The sequence below is a fragment of the Cavia porcellus genome, unplaced genomic scaffold (assembly GCF_034190915.1).
Source record: "Cavia porcellus strain 051 isolate PalLab524CR breed Dunkin Hartley unplaced genomic scaffold, mCavPor4.1 scaffold_1, whole genome shotgun sequence".
In the NCBI taxonomy this organism is placed as follows: domain Eukaryota; kingdom Metazoa; phylum Chordata; class Mammalia; order Rodentia; family Caviidae; genus Cavia; species Cavia porcellus.
The window spans coordinates 101,154,707-101,162,083 of NW_026947484.1; the positions used below are offsets into that span (position 1 = coordinate 101,154,707).

General features: G+C 40.7%; 1 pseudogene; it reads left to right on the forward strand.

Annotated features, from left to right (window-relative positions):
- Positions 1-3,776: 3,776 nt before the first annotated feature.
- LOC111754299 (signal peptide peptidase-like 2A) lies at positions 3,777-7,074 on the forward strand (annotated as a pseudogene).
- The last annotated feature ends 303 nt before the right edge of the window (positions 7,075-7,377 follow it).

Genomic DNA, 7,377 nt, shown 5'->3' on the forward strand with positions numbered 1-7,377 from the left:
AAAAAATAGCTTTGTCATCCTGTGCTATGTTTGCCAATGCCCAATTTATATGACCAAATTACCTGTTAATTCCCTTTGCAAATGCAACTATTTTCTACAACCAGACACCCTGGGGAACTGACTACATTGTTGTAAAATAACTGTAACGCCGTCATACTGTTCTGTACGCGCCATCTTCCTGGTAACCTGTTTGCTGTGTTAACCTTTGTTCCCTTTGCAAAGGACAATTGTCAGTCAACCTCAAGTTACCTATATTCCTCTAGGCCTTTGTTCCCCTTTTGTGAAAGATAGTTGATCCTGAAATTAGTAGAAAAAGGGCTGTAAATTCTTGTAAAGAAGGAAATGGCTGACCACCAACTGCAAAACTTCTCTGTCCTCAAGCAAAGGGAAACAAAGGTCTTCCTCATTCCTCAGCTGACCAAGGACTGTAAATTCCTGCAAATCTTTTCTGTCCTCAAGCAAAGGGAAACAAATGTCTTCTTCATTGTTCTTTCTATAAAAATCTGTCAAAATTTTAAGCCAGTTACACAGTCTTGCAAACTCCAACTGCACTGTGTCACTGGTCCCAGGATAAATAAAAGTGCTCCTTTTTCTTTAAAAAGACGTCTTGTCCCATTTTTTGGACAACATTTTGCGGTCTCATTTTTGAGGTACAACAGTTTTCTTTCAGGATTTGAAGCACTTCACTCCAAACTCTTCTTGACTTGATGGTTTGTGTTGATCAATCTGCTGTGATTCTGATTGGTTTTCCTTTACAGGTGATCTGTCTTCTTTCTTTAACAGCTTTGAATATTCTGTTTTTGTGCTGAATTTCTGGATCTTGATTATCATATGTCTGGGTGTAGATTTACTTTGGTTGTGGCTAGCTGGAGTCCTATATGCCTTACTTATCTGCGTGCCAGATCCATTTCCCATGTTTGGGACATTTTCTCCTATTACTTCTGTGAATATCCTTTTAATTTCATTTGTGTTGACCCCTGTTTTTTCACTAACACGTATTACTCTTAAATTATGCTTCTTTGCCTCATCTTGCAGTCATTAAGCTGTTATTTCCTGATTCCATGTTATTTTTAAGAGATCTTTCCTTTCATGATCAATAGCCACAATCCTATCTTCTAAGTTTGAATGTCTATCTTCAGTCTCTTTCAAGTGGTTTTGCCAGCTTTCGATTGAATTTTTAATTTCCTGAATCTCTCTTTGAATCTGTTTCATGCATTGTAATTCCTTTCTACATTCATTCAAGATTTCCATCATCTTCTTATGCTCCTCTTTTTTGTCTATGTCTTCTTTAGACATGCTAATCAATTCTTTCAGTATGTTTGTGATTTCTTTTTTTTTACCTGGGACATTATTTCTGGTTTGACTGCTTTTACAATTTCATGAACTTGTTTCCTTACTTCAGTTGCTATCCTCTCAGAGATTTCAGGTGGGTGACTTCTATTTTCTTCCATGATTGTATCTCCTAGACTTATTCTGTGTAGGCTGGAGATTTGAGATTGCCTTTTGCTCCTTCATCTTGGCATTCTCCTGTATTCCTCCCAAAAAGCTGGTTGTAGTGCCCCGGCACTTCCCACTGTTTGGTTGCCTCCACACAGTATAAGGGAATGGGACAGGCACCTGAGTTCCTTTAAGGGAGGTAACAGGGTGTGGATTGGGCTTCTTTAGACCTGTGCAGCTACACTGGGGATTCCTTGATGATCAGGGGTGCATGGAGGTGGGACTGCTTCTCTCGGCCTATGTGTCTACACTGGGACTTCCATGATGGTGGCAGACACACAGGGGTGTGTTTGTCTGATTCTGATAGTGGGTGATGGCTGTCTGAGGGAACCAAGAGCCTCCAAAGGTGGCCCACAGATACACAGGGCTTACCTGACTGTGTCCCTGCTCCTGCTGGTTGCCTGCAGGAAGGAGCCTTCCAGTGGCCACTCCTTGCAGATGGAAGCAGATCTGCTGGTTCTCTCTGCTAGCACTGGCCACCTGCAGGATAGGGCCTTCTGGTGGCAGCACCTGGCAGGCAGAAGTGGATCTGTCTGGCTCTGCCATGTGTCTCATCATTAATATTGGCAAGTCCTTAGTTTTACCTCCCCTAAAACTGATCCTAAGTGTAGCACATTATGTAGAACTATAAAAATCTGATTCAAGTAAGAACATTAAATAAATATCTCATCCAAATATGAACAAAGCAGGAAGAGAAATAAAAAATGTAGAAATCATTTCCACTCTTATTAGATTTATTCATAAAATATTTTCAATCATTATAATTTGGTACCCTGCAAATCAGAAAATTGAAAACACAGCCATGGAAGGAGTGGAGGCATAAGAGGGTAATAATTGCACCTCAGTGAATCTAGGGGACCAGAATGAATAACAGTAGTGTTTCAGTTACAATTTACAGAATGTAGTTTAAAGGACCAAGGGAAAAAGGAAACCAAAATTCCTCCTTTCTAAAGCCAGGATATTATTTATGTATGTATTCAGAAAATTCTCAGAACATTAAATTGTTCTTCATGTAAAATTCCCCCTTGGTAAAAGAGAACTTCTTTCTTGAAATACAGGAAGTGAATTTTGTTCAGTTGCAGCCAGACAACCCTCAAACCCAGGAATGAGGACTTAGACTCTTTTAGAAGCCTTGATGAACTTACAAAAGGAGTGAGGTTTGATTTCTCCCTCATTATTCCCATGGAGATTGCTAAATTTAGGGTATTAGTGAAAATCTTCCAGTTGAAGGTAGAAAATTACTAATTCTCCAAAAGCCAGCACCACACAAGCTTCAGGGACAGTGGACTCATACATGAAGAGACTTCCCAGAATCCATTCATGCCACTGCCCACAGAGCTTTGCCAACAGCAAGAATCTCAGAAGAATAATGTTGTGAAACAAGCTGAATCACAGCCCAGAGACAGGTGGTCTCAGCACCACTGTGCCAGAGGGTAGTGACAGATAAAATGGATCAAATAGAAGGACAAGATCAAGATACAAGCATGACCACAAGAGTAAAGGACCAGTGACAGAGAATGACAACCATGAATGTTAGGTCTCTTTGTATGAGGTTCCTCTGAGCGTTTCTAAGTTGAGAGTCACTCTGTATGAGCATACAGACTCGACTTTCCATCTTCCAGTCCACTTGCCACAAACCAAGAACTTCTCCCACACTGAATGATCAAACCAACCATACTGACATTGAATACCTCCATAGAAAGGATTCAGTCAGAAGAAAATGAAAATATCTGAAGTCTATCTTCTCTGTCACTGTGCACAGAGTTAAGAATGATGCCAGAGTTAAGAGCAAGTGGCCAGGACCCCAAGAGTTTGTACTGGAGTTTCCCCTAGACATCCAGGCATCCACTCATTGGTGAAGGACATTCACCTGGTTCTGGTTCAGGGAATTCTCTCTCCACACTGTTTATTCACAGATGAGTTGTGTGATGTGTACATCAATCTGAAGAGAAAACATGTCAAAAACAGGCCTGTCTGGATCAATCTTCCAAGAAGAAAATAGAATATGTTTGCCAGCAAAGAGGTTGCATTATGGTACCCATAATGAGAAGAGGCCCTGAAGTGTCATATTTGGGGTAGTGTCTTCTAGGTCTCAGAGCTGAAGCCCAGCAGGTCTAGGAGACTTAGATATAACCTTTGTTTTTGGTTTTTTTTTTTTTTTTTTTTTTTGCGGGGGGGTGTTACCGGGGATCAAACTCACAACCTCGAGCTTTCGAGGCAGGCGCTTATGCCACTAAGGTAAATCCCCAGCCCTAACCTTTGTATTTCATATAAAGACAATGGAATTAACTCACACCAGGTAGGCCTCTGACTGATAAAGAAACAACTCACTATAAATCTAGGCATTCCAATAGATGACATGGCTAGGTCCCTATTTGTTCAATATCAAGACTACAATTGTTCCAGCAGCTGAATTGTTGACAGAAATCATAGCACCAAGGACTTCGTTGTATCTGCCTGCTCCTTTTCTTACTCCTCTTTTAGTATCAGTGTCAATTCATTGTATTTAAAGGAAAACAACTTTTGGGGATATTGAGGTCAGTCTTAAAAGTGAAAAGATTTTTAAATACAATCAACAGCCACTGAGGTCTGAGACTAGCTGAGAAACTACCCTGTACAATTTTTGAGGGTTCTATAGATTGTGGACTGTCTTCGTGTAACCTCGTGGCTTTATTATTAACACCAGCTGTGAGGATCTCTTCCAGACTGTCTGTCTCCAGGAAATCACACCTATTAGCAACTGATAGCTTTCAAATGCAAGAGAAATCTGAGATTCCGGGCCTAGAAGAGTAGACAAAAAGGGAATTAGTCTAATTGTCTTAGAGATACTGACTACCGACAGAGTCATCAGGGAAAGTGAAGATATGTCCTTAATTTAAATTTTAAGGGATTCAAGCTGTCTATTAACAGCAACAGAAAGCAGGAGCAATTTCATCACCAACCACCTAGAATAGAGGCCATAGAGCAGTAGAGAAGAAGAAAGAAAGAGAACTAGGTAGAAGAGGTAATAGACAAGAAGAAAGATAAGGTTAATATCAAGGAGGGAAAAAAAAGAGTAGAGCACTCAAGAAGGCAACTTGAGAATGTCTAGTATAGCTGGTAACTGAACCGGGGTAACACCCTGGAGGAAAATGACACTGGTGGCAGGACTGCAGGCAGAGGACAGGAAATGGACGGTTATATACTATTATGTGGCTCATCACCCACGATAGAATCTCCTTTTTCAACTCAAACTTCCTCTTCTTCTTCTTCTTCTTCTCCTCCTCCTCCTCTCCCTCCTCCTCCTCCCCCCCCCTCCTCCTCCTCCCCCCCCCTTCTCCTCCTCTTCCTCCTCCTTCTTCTTCTTCTTTTTCTTCTTCTTTCTGAGCTTGCAGTCCATTGTCCAGTTGGATTTAACACAAGGATTCTCTGTGGAATCCTCAGGGGTGATTTCTAGAATGCAAAATAGTCAAGTTGGCTCTGGAGATATTCTATGGAAATATAAATTGTGGTGAATGTTCTGAAGATAATTAGCTAACATATAAAATCCCCAGATTTGTCCAAAGCTTGAGCTTGTTTATTTAAAAAGGGAGAAGAGCCATGAAGAGAAGCAAGAAAACAAACAGAAAGGGATACTTATTCTCCAACAGCTTCCTCCTGGAAGAAAGACATGCCAGGACACCTGATAGCAGACCAGAACCACCGGACATTCTACAAGTGCATTACTGAGCCCAGAGCTAAGAAGTTAAGAATGATAGAGAAGCCTCTTCAAAATCCTTGAAGGATTCTTGATGATAGTGAGACTCAGGGATTTTCTTCATATAATGAGAACTTTCTACTAGGATAAAAAACCAAATGATAGAGTGAATGCTAATACTTCTTTCCCAAATTCAAGATCTCATGTGGTAAAAGTGAACTGCTCCACAGGAGTTAAGCAAAAGAAAAGGAAAGTACCCTTCCCCAGTAAGTGATCGTCCATCCTAGAAGATCTCTTCTCAGCTGACTCTCCAGACTGAAGTTGCCATCCTAGGAAGCTCATGTTGTAGCAAAGGCCTCCTGGAAGTAAGCAGCCATGGGGGAAAGAATAATCGTAATTCAGCTCTTTTTTGAGTAATACTTCTAAGTGCACATTCCCAGCATTCATTTATTGCATAAAAACCACTATTTCCATGGATACTCACCAGAATAAAAACTTGAATTCTACTATGGAGATTAGTTTTCTAGATGTGCCAGTAATTTAGCAGGTGAAATGGATCACAAATGAGAACTTTCCCTCTTTGTAATTCTGTCTTAATTACTTTTTACTCGTTGCTAAGACAAAATACCTGAAGCCCAAGTTGGGAAAGGAGTTTTTGGAGGTTTTAGTCCACACTCAGTTGGCTCCCAGGCAGGCGGGCATGGCTGGGCCGCAGTTCATGGTGGCTGCAAACAGCAAGCAGGTAACAGGCAAAGAGCAAGACATACCTTCTTCCTGCCATTACATCACATCCTGGCCCCACCCCTTTGTGGGTGGAGCACTGACACCATCAATCCAAGCACTAGACAATGAACGAATAACAAATGCACAATTCAAACTCGTGAGGCCTGGGGGAGACAGACATAAACCATGATAGGTTTGGTTTGGAAACACAAATTTGTCTTGTCCTTTTTCCCCTGGTACTAAAAGTAAGCATGCCAATAGCACTGAAGATAGAGAAATGGAGAAAAAGAAGGAGGAACATTTAACTTTCTGTCCTTTTACAGCGGTAACATTTGTGGTCATTGGCCATGCTATGATGGTCTCACTCTACATTTTCTACAAATGGTTGGTTTATGCTATGATAGGAGTTTCCTGCATAGCAGGAGCCATGAATCTATTCAACTGTCTTGCTGCACTAATTCATAAGATACCGTGTGGAAAAGAAGTGTACGTCATAGCAAAAGCATTGAAGCGAGGTTTATGTTTCTCTCCAAACCTTACATGGCAAGAGCTGTTGTTTAGAGTGGTTTTCAAAATGAGGCTAGATGGGCTTACAGGGGGAGTAAGGGGGAGTTTCTGTCTCCATTTAATTCAATAAAACACTGAAGTTATCCATCTTCAAGTCACACATGGTATTTCTAAGCCTTCTCATCTACATGAGTTTCTTTCTTCTTGTTTTATAAACCATTCATGATAAAGAATGAGGTCAGCATCATGGTTGAATTTGCAGCTGGACCTTTGGTAATACTAGCAGGCTACCAGGACTCATCAGGGCATCAGAGCTGATCAGTTTCTCAGTAATGAGTGTATGCCTCCTGTCTTTCTCAGTACTGGGTTTTGGAGACATTAGTATACCAGGTCTGTTAATTGTATATTATAAAAGATTCAGTGTTCAAGCTGGATTTCTTTCCTGTACATGACTTATTCCACCATTGCCTACACCACTGTTGTTCCATTGTGAACAAAAAAGGGGCAACTCCTGGTACCTTGCATGCTCATTACTAACTCCATTGTTGGCTGGAGCTAGAAATAAGTGAAAAAGTTCTGGAAAGGCAACAGCTATCAGATGATGAACCATCTGGACTCCAACAAATGAAGAAAACCCAGTGACTACTAATAAACATTCTGCCCAGAAATAGCATTACCTAGGCCTGCAATGACAAGCTGATTTTCTACCAAAAGAGTTTGACTTTTTAGCCAACTTTTAAATTTATGTTCTGAAAACACTCTCCGTGACATGTTTGTAAATATATATATTTTTATGAGCTGATACTGATCATATGGTCTGTGTAAAAAGAAATGAATAAGTAATCCAGTTGAGACCTTTTCTTCTCTCCAGATCGATTTAGACTATCCCAAATCCATATTCAATCATCCCTCCTCTGACTTCCTCCCAGGACCTCACTGATGCCACCATATTCATTCTGAGTGTTCCTATCTTT